This window comes from Anthonomus grandis, chromosome 10, assembly GCF_022605725.1.
Source record: "Anthonomus grandis grandis chromosome 10, icAntGran1.3, whole genome shotgun sequence".
Taxonomy (NCBI): domain Eukaryota; kingdom Metazoa; phylum Arthropoda; class Insecta; order Coleoptera; family Curculionidae; genus Anthonomus; species Anthonomus grandis.
In genome coordinates, this window is record NC_065555.1 from 15,733,105 (window position 1) to 15,753,768 (window position 20,664).

Genomic DNA, 20,664 nt, shown 5'->3' on the forward strand with positions numbered 1-20,664 from the left:
CAAACCCCGGACATTGAGGGATAAATCCCACTCCTAAAAATCGCTCGGATTTATGTGTTTGTTTACTACGAAATAGAGCAAATGCCTTCAGGCTACTATGCTAGACAGCCAAGGGCTTAATCTTTGCAAAGAATCGCTCGATTTTATTGCCGAAAAATGTGGAGAGGCCAAATTTGCTCAAGAATTACGTTGCGTATAAGATTAGCGGGGGACGGTATTAAATTTTGGCGCCCTAGGGGTGCGACGCTGTCGACATGGACATTGTAAACTATATTGGATATTGGTGTCAAGGTTGACAGCTTCTTTTCAGTTTTTTATTGAAAATTGATGACCCATGTTCATCTACTTATTAATTAATTACTAAGTTTTTTTATTAATGTGATAGGTAAATTATTCGAGTGCCTTATTAAAACTTCTAAGCGACCTACATCACACTCTTTTTATAGCCTTATTTACATAAACCTTATCTAAATATTTGTCATTATATTAGGAAGTTAGAATTCGGATAAGGGGTTAAAAAAGAAAGAATGGGATTTATTATTTATACTTTAACTTAAGGATTTCTTCTTAAAATGATATAAATTTTTAAATTTCTAAAGCGTTTTAATGTAAAGGCATAACTTTTGCTAAATGGAAGAATTGCATGGTGGTGCGAGGTCTTTGGCCGCGCACAAGGTGTTCTTAGTATATATCTTTAAACAGTATCCATTCAATTAATATTTTGTACTGTTTCACCCAATTCTATATTAAGACTGTACTAAAAAAACCTTATGCGTGGCCAGAGGTTTTACATCACTATTGGAAATTTCTAGAGCGTCTCATTTTAGGTATAAATGTTATTATTGAGAATAATTTTATCGTGTAATAAGAAACTGCTAAAAAATGTCCTAAATTTAATTTATTGAAAGGAAATTTATTTGGATCTTTTCTAGGCACCTTACTACGAATTAAAACAATTTTCATCAGAAAATTGCACGCGTGTCCTATTAACTTATGCATTTTTGACTATGAAGTTAACTTTTAAATTAAGTCATTGCACTTGGTACAATATTTTTTAAATTGTTCGCGTAAGTTAAATTGCCATGTTTTATTTCCTCATTATTCAATTTATCCGAAGGTTTTAAATAAATTATCTCAGTTTGACTTTAGTAAATCCTTATACAGGGTGAATCAAAATTGAGTGCAAAGATTTCAAGGGCGTATTCACCAAACAAAAATAAGAAATTTTTTTCATATAAACGTATGCCCTAACTTGCTATGTTTTCTAGATACTGAGTGTAAAAGTTTTTTAATAAAATCGTTTTTTATTTCAATTATTTAAAATCCCTTCAGCCGATTTAAATACAATTTGGTAGGCTTATTTGTCATGATAAAGACCCTTCTTTGGTGGTAATAAAATAAATTTATTAATTTCAGTGGCGTTTCAGAGGGCTACCTACTTGATACTTATAGGTAAAATTATGGTACGCCACCGCTTTTTTGACAATTTAATTTTTTTTTTAGATTAAGCAGTCAATAATGTAACTTTCTTAGCTCTTGAGCCTTACTCGTATCTAGCTTTATCCATACTATGCAGGAAAAAAATCAAAATCTGTGCCTGGCCCTATTAAAACTAATAATAAATTCGCATCAATTATTGAGATTCATTTAATATCTTTTTAAAATTTAACTTAGCCTAAGTAACAGATCCATACAAAAGCAGATTTTCATAACAAATACTCTGTATCTGTAAAAAACGAAACAAGTTAGGACATACGTTTTTATGAAAATACTTCTTATTTTTGGCTGGTAAATACGCCCTTCAAATCTTTGCACTCAATTTTGAATCACCCTGTATAATTAGCTTGAAAGCTACTCAACAAATCGTAAGGGTATGAAATTATAGCTCTAATGACATCTCAGTTATTTCTGGTGTTCCTCAAGGGTCTCGTTTAAGACACCTCCTTTTTTACTCTCTACATTAATGGTATTGCTTGCAGTGCATTTAAGCTGTTTAAAATACTATATATTTCTATTGTATGCTGATGATCTCAAGTTTTATTACAAATTTTTAAATTCTAGTAAGTGCCTTATGTGAAGCATAACCTTGACCAGCTTATCGCATGATGTAAAATTGACTGTATGGACATAAATATCGGAAAACGTCATTTTATGATATAAAGTCTTTATAAGTTGTCAATAGTTGTTACAGGTTTAATCTCCAACAGATATATTAATTGATTCATTAATTTTTTTTTACCAAGATAAAGTAAATCGCAACCATTGTTTCATAAAATAATTTATTTAAAAATCATACATAAATATACATACTACACAGATATGATATACCGTTAAGATGGTCCCTCCTAGCATACCCGATCTGAAACGCAAGGAAAACCATTATTGGATGAGGAAAGTAAATAATAATATGGGATATTGTTTCATTATTTTGTTGATTGAATAGAATTAAGAACTGTCATTGATTTTGCATTGATTTTACCTTGCAGGTCAATTTGGCCTATTTTAGATTTTAATGAATACTGAGCACATTAACTATTTGTTTATTTTGTTCAAATCATAAGGATCAATAGTGATAAGAATGTTAATGTCAATCTGGTCTGTCAGTTTTTTTTTTGTAAATTATTGTTGCTAAACCATGGCCTCAAGTTATAGATTGCTCCATAGTTGCAAATTACTTAAACCAATGTTGGTACCAGATAGTACCCAGTAGTTAAACCCAGCATGTCAACACCCAGGTACTTGACAGATAAATGCATTCCTTAAAATTTGGAGGGAACTGACAATCCTATTTTTAATAGATTCATTCTTTATCTGGTTCTAGAGTATGACAGATAGTTTCGCTTAATGCGGATGTGAAAAGGTAGACCCTATCTTAGCCTAATTTTTTTGGTAGTTACTAGTATGTGCTAGGATAGCTTAATTGCTGATTTTCTAAGTAGGCTTAAGAGTTTATAGGGCTCCTTGTTTTTGTTGTGTTAAATAAACCCCAGAAAAGGCCACATTCCATCTTCGGTAAGTTAGCACATGTTACATGCCTAAGTCATTTTCCTATTTTTTTCATCTAATTAATTTCTTATTTGCATGCTTTTCGGTTTAACTCAAAAGAACATCAATGCATCCAACTTTTCAGAGAGCAATTTTATAAAATTTAACTTACTTACCCACACAAAAATGCCATAAAATTGACAGCCATGTCGAACCTCATGTGTGGTCCCCATTTTTAGGCCTTCCTGTACCTTCTGCTTATCCTCTGCTTCTGCTTTTGCTGCATTTTTATTGTTACTGCTTCCACCTCACTTGCTACTCCACGTGTTACCACATCAAGTCGCTTGGATCATCACCTCCGGAACCTGCATTCCTTCCAATCGGCTACACCTAATACCGATTGCCCTCCACTACCTGCTAGACATTCTGGAAGCATCCTAACTGCTCGATCTGCTGCTGCCTCTTTTGACCCAAACGTATAGCTGCCAACAAAGGAGCCCCATTCAGATCAGGTGGGCCCTGCTACCAGTCGGAGAAACTCAGAATTTCAGGTAGCCCCTTTTTCTTTTTGGCTTGGTTCTTCAGGTATTCATTTATCGGTTCGTCGCAATTTATAGATTATTTTTTTTTTAATTAATATGTAGAAATGATCACAGATTTTAAATTCAATTTAGTAAAATTGTTTATATAACCACCATCACTGATTTGATTTGAAATTGGGAACTGAGTATATACGTATATGCGAGGTATTGTCAGATGTACAATTGAATAAGTATTAAGTGCTAAATTTTACTTTATTTTCTTTCTCATAATTTTAAATTTCATAACTATAACTTAAGTATTAGAGCATTACTGTCTTTGTATTTTTTTTTTTTGAATTGAGGTTATAGATTAAATTAGTTGTCAATTATGACATTGATTTATCTTTCAATACTAAAGCTGGGTTTAACGATATAAAGCTGCGTTTTCTTTGCGTGCCCTAATAAAGGCTAATAATCATAACCCTGGAACCCACATTTAGGCATTGTGCGAGGAACAGTGCAATAAATTTGGCGCCTAACGTGTCAGTTCATGCTTTACCAATTTTTTTTTCTAATGACTTTTGATTATATTAAACATTAGCAGTTAATTTTGATTAGTTGTTTTGGAAGGTTGACTTTACCATTCTTATTTTTTTGACGTTTTCATCAGTTCAGTGTTTCTTCTCATTTAAAAAAAAAAAAGAGAATTATCAATACATTTTATTTAGGTTGGTGACCAATTACCAAAAACCAAGGAAATATCTTCAGGTGTTGTAGGGAAGGATAAATGATACAAGTGTTATAGGATTACAGGGTGGTGTAAAAAAAGAAAAAAAAGGAAGAAAAGGAAAAACATTTTTTTTTAAATTCTTGAATAGAGGTATTGTCGAGAAGAAGTAGTACTTTATAAAGTATCATAGAGATATATATTTTCTTTTTCATTTTCTTTTATTATAGTTTGATTTGCTTTAGATAAATTGTTGGAACTTTGATTATGTAATTTTTTTAATGCGAACATCTATTCGTTGAAGTAATTATGAGTGATTAACATAATCGAAAAGTTTTTAAATATTTTGTTTTTTTTTTATATTTTTTTTCTTTGATTTTTTTTTTAAATCTATTCATGCGCAGTACTGTAGTAAGTGTATATAATAAGCTTATTTACTGGTATTACCTTTGATTGATTTTTATGACTTCTTTTGTTTTTTTTTTATTTATTTATTTATTTTTTTTGAAGTACCTGACTATTCTTACTTCTTATTAGTAGGTCTGAATGATAAATATAACTATAGTCTTAACTGCTCTTATACGTAGTGTATTTGCTGTTGGACTTTGATTCCTTTTTTTTTAATTTTTTTTCTTAGGAAAGGGTGGGGGTGTCCTTTGGATACTTAATCATATTTTCCTTTTAATTTTTTTTTGTAGCTTATTTATTTAATTAACGTTATTAAATTATATATAATATATCTATAAATATATATATTTTTTTTGTCCCTCTATTTTGACATTTGAAATGGATGTTAATTATCTAGGTGGTGAGGAACTAAAATATGAGTTACACATTCGAGGTCTCCCATTAACCGGTTCTTTCGCTCAAAAACGGACCAGTCTTCGTGAGTCCTTGCGGTTGGAACGAGAGAAACACATTGATCCTCCTAGTTCCACTGCCTTCGACACGGATAGTGAGCTTTGCCTTTGTCGTAGTAAATTAATATCTATTGAACGGGATATTAAGACTCTCGGAAAGGATTATTGTGATGGAGAATCCAAACGGATTAATACCCTCTTGTTGCATTTGTACCAGCGTATCAATCGAGTCCATGCTGTGTCAGAAGTAGAGTCGGTTTTAAAAAATGAGATTGTAAGTTCATGCACTAAACTTTTTGGTGATCTTAATCTTGCTTCTCAAGGTATCATGCCTTCTTGCTCTTATGCCAACAAACCACCAGCCATTACCCTAACAGGAGCCACTCCATCTCACGAATCCCATGAATCCTTAAATACAGGAGACAACTTAGTAGTTTCAAATGACTTAATTGTTTTGAGTGATGAGGAATCTACACCTGTTGAAGAACTTGAAGCGGAACGTGTTAATTCCAATGTTGCTGCCGCATCGACTTCACAATGCGAGGTTGCAGAGCAGTCGAACAATTTGAATAATTTCCAGTCTGGTACTTCTACGTCCTTTGCACATTCAGCTATTAATAGGGAGTTGCCTCAGATTGAATCTCATAGCGATGCAGTACCCTATGGGACTACTTCCAATCCGTCTTTGACACAACAGTCTAGACCTCCACTCCAGGATTTATTGGAGCTTGCTCAAAGCAGTTGTCCTTATTTTAATCCTCAGCAGAGAACGTCAAGTACATCTGAGTCAAGACCTTCCTATGGTCGTTTCATGCAGCGCGACGGATCCAGAGTCTTTCAGTCTTCCGGAAATGAACTTAATGCAAAGTCCTCAATATCTTCGAATCCTATATCACAACCTCCTGTAAGTCAAATTAACTGTTATCCAGTGAGTTCAGCAAATGAGTCTCAATCAATGAGTCGTCAATCACAGGTTCGTTTTGGACCCCCCGTGGTTCATGCATCTCCTCCAGCAAACTCCACTGCTCATGGAGACAACTTGTCCCAGTCCATACCAATCAACGACTTAGTTCGTCATTTGGAAGAAGTCAATTTTTCTCCGACGGACACATCGAATCAAACTTACGGGCGTGAGCCGAGACAACTATCGCATCCCTCATACCATACACATGATGTGTTTCGATGGAATATTAAGTTTAATGGACAGACTAGTGTTAACGACTTTCTAGAGAGAGTTGAGGAAATACGTTTATCTCGAGGTGTACTTAAGGAGCAGTTACTCCGGTCTGCACCAGAGTTGTTTACTGGCGATGCCCTTCTTTGGTATCGTACCAATAAATTTGCCAGTTGGGATGATTTAGTAACTAAATTGAAAGATTCCTTTCGGCCTTATGACTATGAATATGGTTTGTGGGATGAAATACGTAGGCGCACCCAAGGATCACAAGAACGCGTCCTTACGTTTATTGTCGCAATGGAGAGTCTATTTCGAAAACTTTCAGAAAGTCCCTCCGAATCAGTCAAACTTAATCTTATTCGTCGAAATTTACTTCCTTATATTCAAAGTAGGCTTGCTACCCATGAAATCCATGATCTTCACGAGTTGACTAGGTTAAGTCGAGCAATTGAAGAGACCGAAGCCAGAGTGCAGAGATTTGTCCCACCCCCCACAAACATTAGACAGCTATTAGAACCTGAACTTGCCTACAGAAAACCCAGTCATCACGTAGCGTCAATTGAGTCTTATTCAGAGCCTAGTGATGTTAAGCCGATTATTCCTAATAATCATTCGGCTTATTCAACTTCTATAGATGCAGTTTCTTCTGTTGTAACCTGCTGGAATTGCGGTGACAGCGGACATCGTTTTCGTAAATGTTCTAAGCCCAAAACGTTCTTTTGTTTCCGATGCGGAAAGAGAGACGTTAGTGCAAAGACTTGTCCAACATGCTCAAAAAACGAGGCATCGGCAAGAGCATAGGCCGTCCCTCTTGCCTATCTTTTGAATCGCAATCGGCTATTAGTCTATCCAAACATGTTCGTACTTCTGCCGTCCTTGATTTCGTCTTGGCACATGCCAAAGGTGATGAGCGTCCTTATCTGCACATAGACATTTTTGGAAAATCACTATTAGGTTTACTTGATAGTGGAGCATCTCGAACTATTATTGGTTCTGCCGGATGGTCTGTTTTGTCTACTTATTGCACCCTTAAACAATCTGGGGCCACTGAGTGCACTGTAGCCAATGGACAACAATGTTCAATAAAAGGAATTGTGACCTTACCTATGAGGCTTCGCACTCGCGTAGTCCTTATGGATGTTTTGGTTGTTCCCTCCCTACCCCATTCCTTGATCTTAGGTATTGATTTTTGGACTCGTATGGGGATCATACCTGACCTTAACACTGGGGAATGGCATTTCAAAGATATTGCTCCATACTACTGTCACGAAACTGCCGCAATTCAATCCGTTGATACTCTGACTCCAACACAAAAAGGAACTCTCGATCGACTTATCGAGGATGTCTTTTCCAACATGAGTTCAACATTGGGTTGTACTAATTTGGTCAAGCTAGAAATCAGGACAAATTCAGCACCTATCAAACAGCGCTATTATCCTCTTTCCCGTGCCCTTCAAAAGGATGTCAATACTGAATTGGAACAAATGATTGCCAATGGTATTGTGGAACCATCTATTTCACCCTGGTCATCTCCAATAGTAATGGTTAAGAAAAAAACTGGCGAATGGCGTTTTTGTGTCGATTATCGCGCTTTAAATCGTGTAACCATCAAAGACAGTTATCCCATACCTTTTGTTTCTGCCACTTTAGATAAATTAAGAGATGCCAAGTTCCTTAGTACGTTGGATATTAAGTCCGCGTATTGGCAAATACCTATTGCACCAGAATCTCGCCCTCTTACTGCATTTACAGTCCCTACTAGAGGACTTTTCCAATTTACCCGTATGCCCTTTGGGTTGACTAATGCCCCTGCAGTGTGGCAAAGACTGATCGATTCTGTTATTGGTGTTGACTTGGAGCCATACGTCTTCGTCTATCTTGACGACGTAATCATTTCCACCCCGTCGTTCGAGGAACATATTCGTGTTTTACGTGAGGTCATACAGAGGATCGTTAAGGCAGGTCTAACTCTTAACAGAGAGAAGTGTACCTTTTGTAAACCCGAGTTAAAATATTTGGGGTACATTGTTAATTCTTCCGGTCTACTAGTGGACCCCGATAAGATTGAGGCTATTCTGCGTATACCAACCCCCAAGACTGTTACTGATATTAGAAGAATTGTTGGACTCGCATCTTGGTATCGGAGGTTTGTCCCTAATTTTTCCACGATAGTATCTCCCTTGACCTCATTGACCATGAAGAACGTAAAGTTTGTATGGAGTCCTGAATGTGAAAATGCTTTTAATACTATTAAAGAGAAACTGGTCAGCGCACCGGTTTTATCATGTCCAGATTTTGATCTTCCTTTTATTATCCAATGTGACGCTTCCGATTTTGGACTTGGAGCTGTCCTTTATCAGGTTCAAGGTGACGAAGAGCACGCTATTTGTTTCCTAAGTAGGTCTCTTACCAAAAACGAGCGTCGGTATAGCACAACAGAAAAGGAATGTTTGGCTGTCATTTTCGCCATCGAAAAACTCAGACCATATGTGGAAGGTAGCCATTTTACAGTGGTAACTGACCACTATAGTCTGAAGTGGCTTAATTCAATCAAAGATCCTGTTGGTCGCATTGCTCGATGGGCTGTAAGGCTACAACAGTACGATTTTGACATAGTTCATCGTAAGGGTAAAGACAACATCGTCCCCGATGCATTATCTCGTTCGGTACCAGTGATAGATGAGGTAGCACCTCTGAATGACATGTCAACGAACGATTCTTCTTTCCTGATCGACAAGTGGTATTCCCGCATGCTAAAACGCGTTAAAGAGCAACCATCTAAGTACCCACTATGGTGGATTTCTAATAATAAGCTCTATAAGCGCACTAAGTCAAAATACCCCGCTTTAGATAATCCTGACGATGCTTGGTTGCAGATTGTACCACGAAATCAACGATCTGATGTCATAAAGGCACATCACGATCCTCCCACCTGTGGTCATCTTGGAGTGTTTAAGACTCTTTCCCGTATTTCACAGAAATATTACTGGCCAAATATGAAGTGTGACGTAGCTAGGTATATTGCCCGATGTCACACTTGCTTAAGGACTAAACCTCTTCAAAAAGTCTCTTCTGGCCACCTTCTTAGTCCACAACCAACCCTGACTAGACCTTGGCAAATCCTCAGTGTAGACCTTGTGGGTCCCTTGCCTCGTTCTCGTTCTGGATATTCCTTCGTATTGTCAGTATATGATTTGTTCAGTAAGTATCCTCTCTTCTTTCCTTTACGAGTGGCTACCGCCAGCAGTATATTAAAATGGCTCGAGGACCATGTACTTTTGGTTTACGGAATCCCTGATAGAATCATTGCCGACAATGGACCTCAGTTTCGTAGTGGGGCTTTCCAAAATAAAATGCAAGAGTATGGTATCCAAATACGTTATACTGCTAATTACCACCCGCAGGCTAACCCTGTAGAGCGTGTCCACCGTGTTCTAAAAACCATCATCTCAAGCTATGTTGATGAGGATCATAGGACGTGGGATCTAATTTTGGCTAAGGCAGGTTGTGCAATCCGATCAGCAAGACACGAAGTTACGGGTCTAACCCCAAACTTTGTAATTTTTGGTAGAGAACTTCGATTTCTGTGTCCCACCCCGACTTTAATTTCTCCATCTAACCCTAATGATTCCGATCCAACTTTGCGATCGAAAACATTGGAAAAGGTATTTGTCGATGTTCAGAAAAGACTGAAGAAGGCTTGCGAGCAACGTAGTAGGCGTTATAACTTACGGCATCGCGATGAGCGTTTTCAACTTGGTCAGGAGGTATGGCAGAGAAATTATGTTATCTCTAATGCTGCCAAAAACTTTACTTCAAAGTTCGCGCCTAAATATCTTGGACCCTACAAGATCAGCAAAATTCTCTCTCCATGGTCCTACGAAGTTTCGGACTTAACAGGCCGTTGTCGTGGAGTTTGGCATGCTAAAGATTTAAAGGCACATCCACCTGATAATAACGTTCAAGATCAAATCTAATGTTAGTATCTAAGTTATAAGTCAGCGTAAATTAATTATTATAATAGATTCGTTTCTTTGTAGTTATTTTGAGGGTTCTTATAATGTTGTATTATATTAAGTATTTTCAAGTTAGGATTTCTTTTATTAGTTATTTAGTTAGATTAGTTTTTCTTTATTAGGGATTGAATTTCCATTGCAAGTTTCAGGTAAACTTCCTTTTCAGGAAGGAGGGGTGTGTTACAGGTTTAATCTCCAACAGATATATTAATTGATTCATTAATTTTTTTTACCAAGATAAAGTAAATCGCAACCATTGTTTCATAAAATAATTTATTTAAAAATCATACATAAATATACATACTACACAGATATGATATACCGTTAAGATGGTCCCTCCTAGCATACCCGATCTGAAACGCAAGGAAAACCATTATTGGATGAGGAAAGTAAATAATAATATGGGATATTGTTTCATTATTTTGTTGATTGAATAGAATTAAGAACTGTCATTGATTTTGCATTGATTTTACCTTGCAGGTCAATTTGGCCTATTTTAGATTTTAATGAATACTGAGCACATTAACTATTTGTTTATTTTGTTCAAATCATAAGGATCAATAGTGATAAGAATGTTAATGTCAATCTGGTCTGTCAGTTTTTTTTTTGTAAATTATTGTTGCTAAACCATGGCCTCAAGTTATAGATTGCTCCATAGTTGCAAATTACTTAAACCAATGTTGGTACCAGATAGTACCCAGTAGTTAAACCCAGCATGTCAACACCCAGGTACTTGACAGATAAATGCATTCCTTAAAATTTGGAGGGAACTGACAATCCTATTTTTAATAGATTCATTCTTTATCTGGTTCTAGAGTATGACAGATAGTTTCGCTTAATGCGGATGTGAAAAGGTAGACCCTATCTTAGCCTAATTTTTTTGGTAGTTACTAGTATGTGCTAGGATAGCTTAATTGCTGATTTTCTAAGTAGGCTTAAGAGTTTATAGGGCTCCTTGTTTTTGTTGTGTTAAATAAACCCCAGAAAAGGCCACATTCCATCTTCGGTAAGTTAGCACATGTTACATGCCTAAGTCATTTTCCTATTTTTTTCATCTAATTAATTTCTTATTTGCATGCTTTTCGGTTTAACTCAAAAGAACATCAATGCATCCAACTTTTCAGAGAGCAATTTTATAAAATTTAACTTACTTACCCACACAAAAATGCCATAAAATTGACAGCCATGTCGAACCTCATGTGTGGTCCCCATTTTTAGGCCTTCCTGTACCTTCTGCTTATCCTCTGCTTCTGCTTTTGCTGCATTTTTATTGTTACTGCTTCCACCTCACTTGCTACTCCACGTGTTACCACATCAAGTCGCTTGGATCATCACCTCCGGAACCTGCATTCCTTCCAATCGGCTACACCTAATACCGATTGCCCTCCACTACCTGCTAGACATTCTGGAAGCATCCTAACTGCTCGATCTGCTGCTGCCTCTTTTGACCCAAACGTATAGCTGCCAACAAAGGAGCCCCATTCAGATCAGGTGGGCCCTGCTACCAGTCGGAGAAACTCAGAATTTCAGGTAGCCCCTTTTTCTTTTTGGCTTGGTTCTTCAGGTATTCATTTATCGGTTCGTCGCAATTTATAGATTATTTTTTTTTTAATTAATATGTAGAAATGATCACAGATTTTAAATTCAATTTAGTAAAATTGTTTATATAACCACCATCACTGATTTGATTTGAAATTGGGAACTGAGTATATACGTATATGCGAGGTATTGTCAGATGTACAATTGAATAAGTATTAAGTGCTAAATTTTACTTTATTTTCTTTCTCATAATTTTAAATTTCATAACTATAACTTAAGTATTAGAGCATTACTGTCTTTGTATTTTTTTTTTTTTGAATTGAGGTTATAGATTAAATTAGTTGTCAATTATGACATTGATTTATCTTTCAATACTAAAGCTGGGTTTAACGATATAAAGCTGCGTTTTCTTTGCGTGCCCTAATAAAGGCTAATAATCATAACCCTGGAACCCACATTTAGGCATTGTGCGAGAAACAGTGCAATATAGTGTGAAAGATTAAGGTATAAATTAGGATCCCAGATCAATTTTTCGTCCCATGTTATATCAGCTGTGTTTATATTGGTTGGTTGGTTGTTCATATCTCATATACAAATGTTGGGCTTCTTTAAGAAATGCGTCATAAATTTTCAAGACCTAAATTCTATAAAACTTATTTACTGTACTTTGGTTCGTTCTCACCTTGAATATGGATCCTGTGTATGGTCAGTACATTGTAACAACCTCACACAAATCCCTGAACAAGTCCAGCACAAGTTGTTGAGGTATATCGCATTTGAGGGTAATATTCCTTTACCTATAGTTTGTGAAGAATTTGAAAGTGAACTACATTTTCTTAGCCTTTAGGTTTGTAGAAGACATCATGATTCAACCGTCTTGTATAATCCATTTCAATAATTCATATTTTGATCTACTTCTCAAAATTGGACTTTATATTCCTGGTAGATTTGACCAGACAAGCAGCTTCTTTTCAAGGACTTTCTCATAAAACATATTATGGATGCAGTTCTAATGTCACTAGAGTCAGCAAATTAGCTGTCCGTTACTCAGCTCAGCTAGACTGCTTTGTAGATAAAAATCATTTTTTGAAAGGCAGTTAAAAAGTAGTGTCATAAGCATAGAGTTCCTATTAAGCTTCATTGAGCTATTATCTTTTGCTTATTGTTGTTATTAAGAGTGTCTTATAAGTGTCTTTTAACAGTAAATTAAAATGTAATTCTTCTACTTCTTGTGTTCCTATTATTATAAAATATTAGGTGTTAGGTTAGGTTAATATGCTTTTATTTTATTATTATGTATCAGATTTACTGTCCGTTGATGAATGAATAAATGAATAAATAAAATAAAAGTTTACTTAAATACCTTATTCTTTTCGGTTTTTTATTGAAAATTGATGACCCACGTTCATCTACTTATTAATTAATTATTAAGTTTTCTATTAATGAGATAGGGTTTTCGAGTGATTAGTTTTCGAGTGCCTCATTGAAATTCCTAAGCGACCTACATCACACTGTTTTTGTAGCCTTATCAACATAAACCTTATCTAAATATTTGGTTAAATAAGGATAGATGTAGCCAAATTCAAGGATAAGGTACTGAACTGAATTGAGTGAGAGCCTCTTCAAATTTTTGAGCCCAGAAAAGGAAGGAATTTAACTTTGATCATGCACGAGGTGTCTTTAGTACAAATCTTTAAACAGTATTATATTCTATTAATATTTCATTCTGTTGCATCTAGTTTTACATTAAGATTGTACTAAAAAAATTAAATTGTAGTTATGCGTGGCCGGAGGTTTCACACCACTATTAAAATTTTTTAAAGATTTTCAATATAAAAATATAAATGTTAATATTTGAATTAATGCATCGTGTAATAGGAAACTGCTAGAAAATGTCCTAAATTTCATTTATCAAATAAAATATATCTGGATCCTTTTTTAGGTGCCTTATTATAAAATAAAATAACTTTCGTCAGAAAATTGCATGCGTGTCCTATTAAGGTAGGCATTTGTGACTATAAAGATAACTTTTGAATTGAGTCATTGCACTTGTTACGATATTTTTTAAATTCTTCAGCATAATTTAAATTGCCAGGATATTTTTTAATTTTTTGTTGTAAAGTCCATCTTTTATTTCGTTAAAATTTAAATTGAATGCCCTATTGATAAATAAATTATCTAAGCTTGGCTCTAGTGAATTATATAAATTGTTATACAGGGTGTCCCAGCGAAAACGAAACAGAGCTATTTTCGGTATGAAAAAAAAAATTTTTTCAAAAATCTCGGATTTGTCGATTTTATTTTTGAGGGGGACAACTTTTCCTTACCAAGGCACCCTCATACCAGCAACCCCCTTCGAGGGGGTGGAATCACCCCTAAAATCCTAAATGGAAAGAGGGGTCGTATGATACCTTATTTTAAAGGTCTTTTAATTCTGAATATAACTGCCAAATTTGAAGTGGCTAAAATTATTTCTCTGGATAAAACAGCTTGTCAAAATTGCGGAAACAGCGAAAATGAAAAAGGTATTATGGACTCTTTTTTGGATAATATTTTTAAAAGAACAGGGAAATCCTATTTTCGAAGGGGTCACTTATTAATTAAGAGGCCACCTAATACCTGGAATCCTCTACGAGGGGTTGAAAGCACCCCTTAAATCTTAAACAGAAAAAGGGATCGTGTTATACCTTATGTTGAAAGCGTTTTCACTTTAAATTTAAATGGTGACTTCTGAGTGACTGATGGATTTCTTCTGGATATGAAAGCCAAATAAAATTCTGGAAAAAATGCTTTAAATAAACCTTTATGCCTGAAACCCTTTCTTACAATTTTTTTTATTGGATCATTAAAACACGATTAAAAATTTATTAGTATTATTAATATTATTGTTATTACACCTTATCAGCATATCATAAATAAAAACAAAATACCAAATAAAATACAAACACAAGTATCTGAAGAATTTATTTAGCTTGCTAAATATCATTGGTACTTTTTTCATAAAGCAGCATTTATTTAAATAATTTTAAATTATTACCCAGTCTTTTACGTGTTAAAACACTGTTAGCAATTGTTTATTTTACTGCAGAGAGGGTTGAGATGATAGAGTTTTTCTTTCGGCATAACGATTGTGCCAATAGAACGGTACAAGAATTTAATGACCTTTATCCAGAAAAACGAGTCAACAGAAAATACGTTCTAGAAATAGTTGCTAAATTTAGGGAATCTGGCAGTGTCTTAAATAAAAAGCGTGAGGTTCAAAATGCTGTTGTTGTCAATGAAGCAATGCCAATAACTGTCCTAGGTCAACTTCATGCCGAGCCAGGAATAAGTGTCCGAAAATTGGCGACGAGTACAGGAGTAAGCAAAAAGTAAGTGTTCATAGGATACTTAAGCATAATAAATTCCATGCTTACAAAATTCATCTGGTGCAAGAACTGAATGAGGACGATTTTGACAGACGAGTGCAATTTTGTGAATCGCTTAGTGATATGATAACTGTTAATTCGCGTCTTATTTATAACATTTGCGTTTCAGATGAATGTACTTTTTTTCTTAATGGCAACGTAAATCGTCATAACTGCCGCTACTGGTCAAATGCAAATCCGGGCCAGTTTCGTGAAGTTCATACCCAGTTCCCTGAGAAGTTAAATCTTTGGGCGGGAGTCTTGGGCGGCTCCATTGTTGGTCCTTTTTTTCTGCCCGGAAATTTGAATGGAGAAATGTACCGAGATCTCTTGGAAAATGCCGTATATCCAAGAATAGTAGAAATAATGGAAGGCGGAAATCATTCTGATGATGATCAAGTCGTTTTCCAACAAGACGGAGCATTATGCTGCTGGTGTGAGGCAATATCTTGATGAGATATTTCCTGATCGTTGGATTGGAAGGAGAGGACCTTTTATGGAATGGCCAGCCAGGTCACCCGATATAACCCCATTAGATTTTTTTATGGGGGCATTTAAAAACAAAAGTTTACGCTACCCAACCAGACACCCTAAAATACTTACGCCAGAGAATTATAAATGAGTGTCAGATGATCAAAACCTGTATTCCTGCATGGAAGTAGGCGGGGCACAATTTGAACATTTAATAAATTGACGTAAAATTAAATAAACTTGTTTTATTTAAAAGACACAAAAGGAAAAGGGTGGGTATTTCTTATCTCTCCACTTTTACTGGCAGTAAAGATATTTCTTGCTATTTTTATATCCACAAGATATCCATCAGTCACTCAGAAGTCACCATTTAAATTCAGAGTAAAAAGGCCTTCAAAATAAGGAATGACACGACCCCTTTTTCTATTTAAGATTTAAGGGGTGCTTTCAACCCCTCGTAAAGGGTTCCAGGTATTAGGGTGGCCTCTTAATTAATAAGTGACCTCTTTGAAATTAGGACTTCCTTATTCTTTTAAAAATATTATCCAAAACAGAGTTCAAAATACCTTTTTCATTTTCGCTGTTTCTACAATTTTGACAAGCTGTCATATCCAGATAAAAAATTGTAGCCACTTCAAATTTGGCAGTTATATTCAGAATTAAAAGACCTTTAAAATAAGGTATCACACGACCCCTCTTTCTATTTAAGATTTTAGGGGTGATCCCACCCCCTCGAAAATAAAATCGAAGTGTTCGAGATTTTTGTAAAAAAATTTTTTTTTCATACCAAAAATACCTCTGTTTCGTTTTTGCTGGGACACCTACCTTGCTACTTAACTAATCGTAAGTAGATTGTGAGATTATGTAATTACAACTTTAATGAGATTTCAGTTATTTCATAAAATGTCACTTTTATACTCCTTGTGGTACTATTGTTTTAAAATATGAGATGTTATTATACTTATATTATTAGGGGTTAGGTTAATATACTTACATTTTTATTTTATTGTTATGTATTGTGCTTATTGTCCGTTGATGAATGAATAAATAAAATACAACTTCACTTAAATACCCTATACGCAGTCAGGTGCCTTACCTTACCATATAGAGTTGGAATTAACCAGTCATAATTTACATTTGGACAAATATGGGCTATTCTATCAAAAACTAATTTAGTATTTATGCATTGATGTAATGCTTAAACAATTCTTGTTGAAATTAAAACGAATTACTAAAACGAAACGCCGTCCCTGACTTTTGCAACTTAAGCAGGGTTAATAAGAATCGGCGGTACTGTTCTCCAGCCAAAATCGAGGCCGAAATATGAATGTTTATGTTACTCTGGCAGTGTTATGCTATTTAAGATATTTTGAAGGTTTGGGTCTGAAAGATGATAAAAAAAGAAAAATAAGTGAGTCTATCGGTTCGTTTGGAAGAAGATAGTTTTTAGTCACCTTTGGTACGTTGAATTGAATAAATCATTTACTCGAACAGAATATTGATTTATCCTTAATAAATATATTTTACGTGTCGTAACAGTGCGGTACAAGAAACACAGAATGCACAGCAAAGAATTAAAATTAAAGATTTGGATGATCTGGTTAATCAGCTGTTAGAAAAAGATAGTAGAGTAACCAGAGTTTCGATAAGACCTGACTGTATTCCAGAGTTTTAATGCAAGGAAAATGAAAACTGCCGGAAGTGGCTAGACAAAATTGATCAGCTGGCTGAGATAAATAGGTGGGACGAAAAGACTACCATATACCATATGCAATCCAGATTAGGGGGACTTGCGAAGACATGGTATAATAGTCTTGAAAAGTACATCCATACTTGGGCAGAATGGAAATGTTTATTGATTCAGGTGTTTCCAGACCATCAGGATTATCCAATAGCTCTGAAAAAACTTATTCAGAGAATTAAGCGTCCCAACAAAACGTGTACTGAGTATTATTTTGCAAAAACCCAATTACTTCGTCAATGCGACATTACTGCCAGAAATGCAGTAGCGATGATAATCGATGGTATTCAGGATAGTACCATACAATCAGGCGCAAAAGTTGGGAGATACGCTACTCCAGAGAACTTGTTTTCCGATTATCTGTCTACTTTAACCGTGACTATATTGAATGACCCAAAGCCGCATTATTCTAGCCAAAGCTCTAGCCACAAAAGACCTTATAAAAGAATTGATCAACGTCGACCTGAAATTAAACCTGAGGTTAGACAAGTTTTGCTCAGAGAAAAATGTTTTAATTGCACACAGTTTAGACGCATATTAAAGGATTGCCCATCGCCTAAAATAGAATGTTCTGTTGGCAAAAAGTTAGGACATAACGCAGATACTTGTTATAAGAATAAAAATAAACCATCACACACACGCAGTGCTATGCTGTGCCATACGAAGTCACGTCCAGAATATAATGGATATTTTGTCAATTATACAATAAATGCTCATGATGTTCAAGGATTTATTGACTCAGGATGTGAAGTTGTTATAATCCGTCAAAGTGATGCCAAATACGTTGGAATCACTTGGAAAGATACTGATGTGTGCTTGAATGGTTATGGAGGATGTTTGACTAAAGCTTTGGGAACATCCTAGGTGAAATTAAAGGTGGATTTATTTGAAGCTGAGGTTCCTTTTTATAGTCATGGACCACCTTCAGACCATGCCATTATTGATCGGTAGATCTGTACTGGACAAATCAGATGCGGTGACTGTTGTTCGGCATGGTAGTATACGACTATTTAACTCCGAAATGGCGCAATTACCTGAAGTAGACGAGTTACCTCCACAAAAATTATGTTTAAGAGCAAACGAAAATGTGGAAATACCACCAAACCATGTGGGCATTATTCAGTGCAACTCCAATACGGACTATACTGAAGATATTTTTGTGAATATTCACAAGTGGTATGAACCAATAAGAGAGTGCGTAGTACCAAGCTGCGTGACTTCCTCTTTGGACGTTAGACTTCCTCTACTTAACTTGTCAGAAAATACTATAACTGTGAAACAAGGACAGATTATGGCACGTGGTGTTCCATGCTCTGAAGATAATGTAGGGGTAAGTGTCAATAAAATTGATAATGTAAGTTTGCCAAAATTTTCATTAGATGATATTAAATGTAACGTATCTAAAAATATATCGCATGCTGATTTAAATAAGCTTCTGTTATTGGTCAATAAATACAGAAATTCTAAAATGACTATACATCTTTCGGATGATAAACCTGTAACGTATAGACCTTATCGTATCTCTTTTAAGTGCTAAAATTATTCAAGAATCGAATTCACCTTATGCCAGCCCAATTGTCCTGGTTAAGAAGAAAAATGGTAAAACAAGGATGTGTGTGGATTATCGGGCATTAAATGCTAAGACGATTAGAGACTGTTATCCACTTCCCCGGAACGATGAACACTTAGAAAGGTTAAAGGAATGCAGGTACTTTACTATACTTGATATGGCTAGTGGATATCATCAGATGAAAATGACAGAGGAATCTAGACAGAAGACGGCTTTCGTAACACCTGATGGCCAATATGAATACTTAAGAATGCCATTTAGATTGGTAAATGCCCCAGCTGTTTTCCAAAGAACACTTAATCAAATATTGGGCTTCATGAGGCATGGTACTACAAAAATTAATGCTGTTGGAAATTTCCCTGTACCAAAGAATGTACATCAAATATGTCATCATCAATTTGTAGAACTCTGTAGCTATTTTAGAAAGTATGTTAGGAATTTTGCCCAAATAGCACGACCATTAACTTCTTTAACGAAGAAAGATGTTCCTTTTGAGTGGCAAGTAAACCAGCAGGAGTCATTTGAAAAATTAAAGTCAAAATTAATGGAAAGGCCAGTTCTAGCAATATATGACCCAAAGTTTGAGACAGAGGTACATACAGATGCCTCGAAACATGGACTTGATGGTATATTGCTTCAGAAACAAGAAGATGGACGATTAAAGCCTGCTTTATATTTTAGTCGTCAGACATCTAAAGAGGAGCAAAGGTTCCATTCTTATGAACTGGAGACCTTAGCTGTAATCAACAGTTTGCAACGATTTTGAGTATATCTGATTGGACTAAAATTCACCGTGGTCACTGACTGCAGTGCCTTACGAAAAGCTATGACTAAACGTGACCTGATTTCTAGGATAGCAAGATGGTGGCTGATAACACAAGAGTTTGATATTAGTGTGGAATACCGTCCAGGGAAAAGAATGGAACACGTTGATGCATTAAGTCGGAATCCTGTCAACACGCCTGATGAGACGAGCAAAAAGTATGACATTATAGATGTTTTACAAGTAGACATCAGTAAGGATGACTGGGTATCAGCTGTCCAAATGAAAGATGATAAATGCAGAAACATTCTTAACATACTAAAAGAAAAACCTAACGATACAGAGAAAAAACAAGTTGATACCGATTATAAGCTTTAAAACAACGTCGTAACAAAATCTAAATTAAAAAACATTATCGTAAATTTCGAAGCGTCGAAATATTTGAAGAAGAGGGTAATTTTATTTAAGGTATTTTTTTATTGTAAATGTAAATTAAAAAATGTAAATTTTTATCATTTATTTTTGTCGTAAAGTTCCCAAATTTTTATTAACAATTTATACTACAGCATTTAAAGTAATTAGTAAATAAATTATAATAAATAAAATATTCGTAATGAAATTAAATTAGCATAGAAATTATAACTAAATACAATATTAAGTAGTAAAATAAAAATTATTAGTGCTTTAAAAATTAAATAATATATTAATAATGTTTATTTTCAAATGCAATATAACAAAAGAAATACAAGTAAATTTAATAAACATCGGCAATAAATACATAATGCCCCCAGCCCTCAGAAGCTAGTACGCTGTGCGAGGACTTGCTGGTATTTTTTTTTGCCTTAATATAAACCTAAATTGCAACAACAACAAAACTAAACTAAGTT

General features: G+C 35.1%; 1 protein-coding gene across 3 annotated transcripts in view; it reads right to left on the reverse strand.

Annotated features, from left to right (window-relative positions):
• LOC126741647 (dopamine receptor 2-like) overlaps window positions 1-11,583 on the reverse strand; it is a 317,442-nt gene extending 305,859 nt beyond the window's left edge. For 2 of the 3 annotated variants that reach the window (XR_007662249.1, XM_050448177.1), the window contains exons 1-2: window positions 3,162-3,303; window positions 2,311-2,359 (exon numbers count right to left, since the gene is read on the reverse strand). The gene's annotated coding sequence lies outside the window, so the exon portion shown is untranslated. Of the gene's footprint in view, window positions 1-2,310; window positions 2,360-3,161; window positions 3,304-11,441 lie in introns of those variants that run through there. The other variant, XM_050448178.1, reaches the window with a different exon arrangement.
• Between the last annotated feature and the right edge of the window lie 9,081 nt (window positions 11,584-20,664).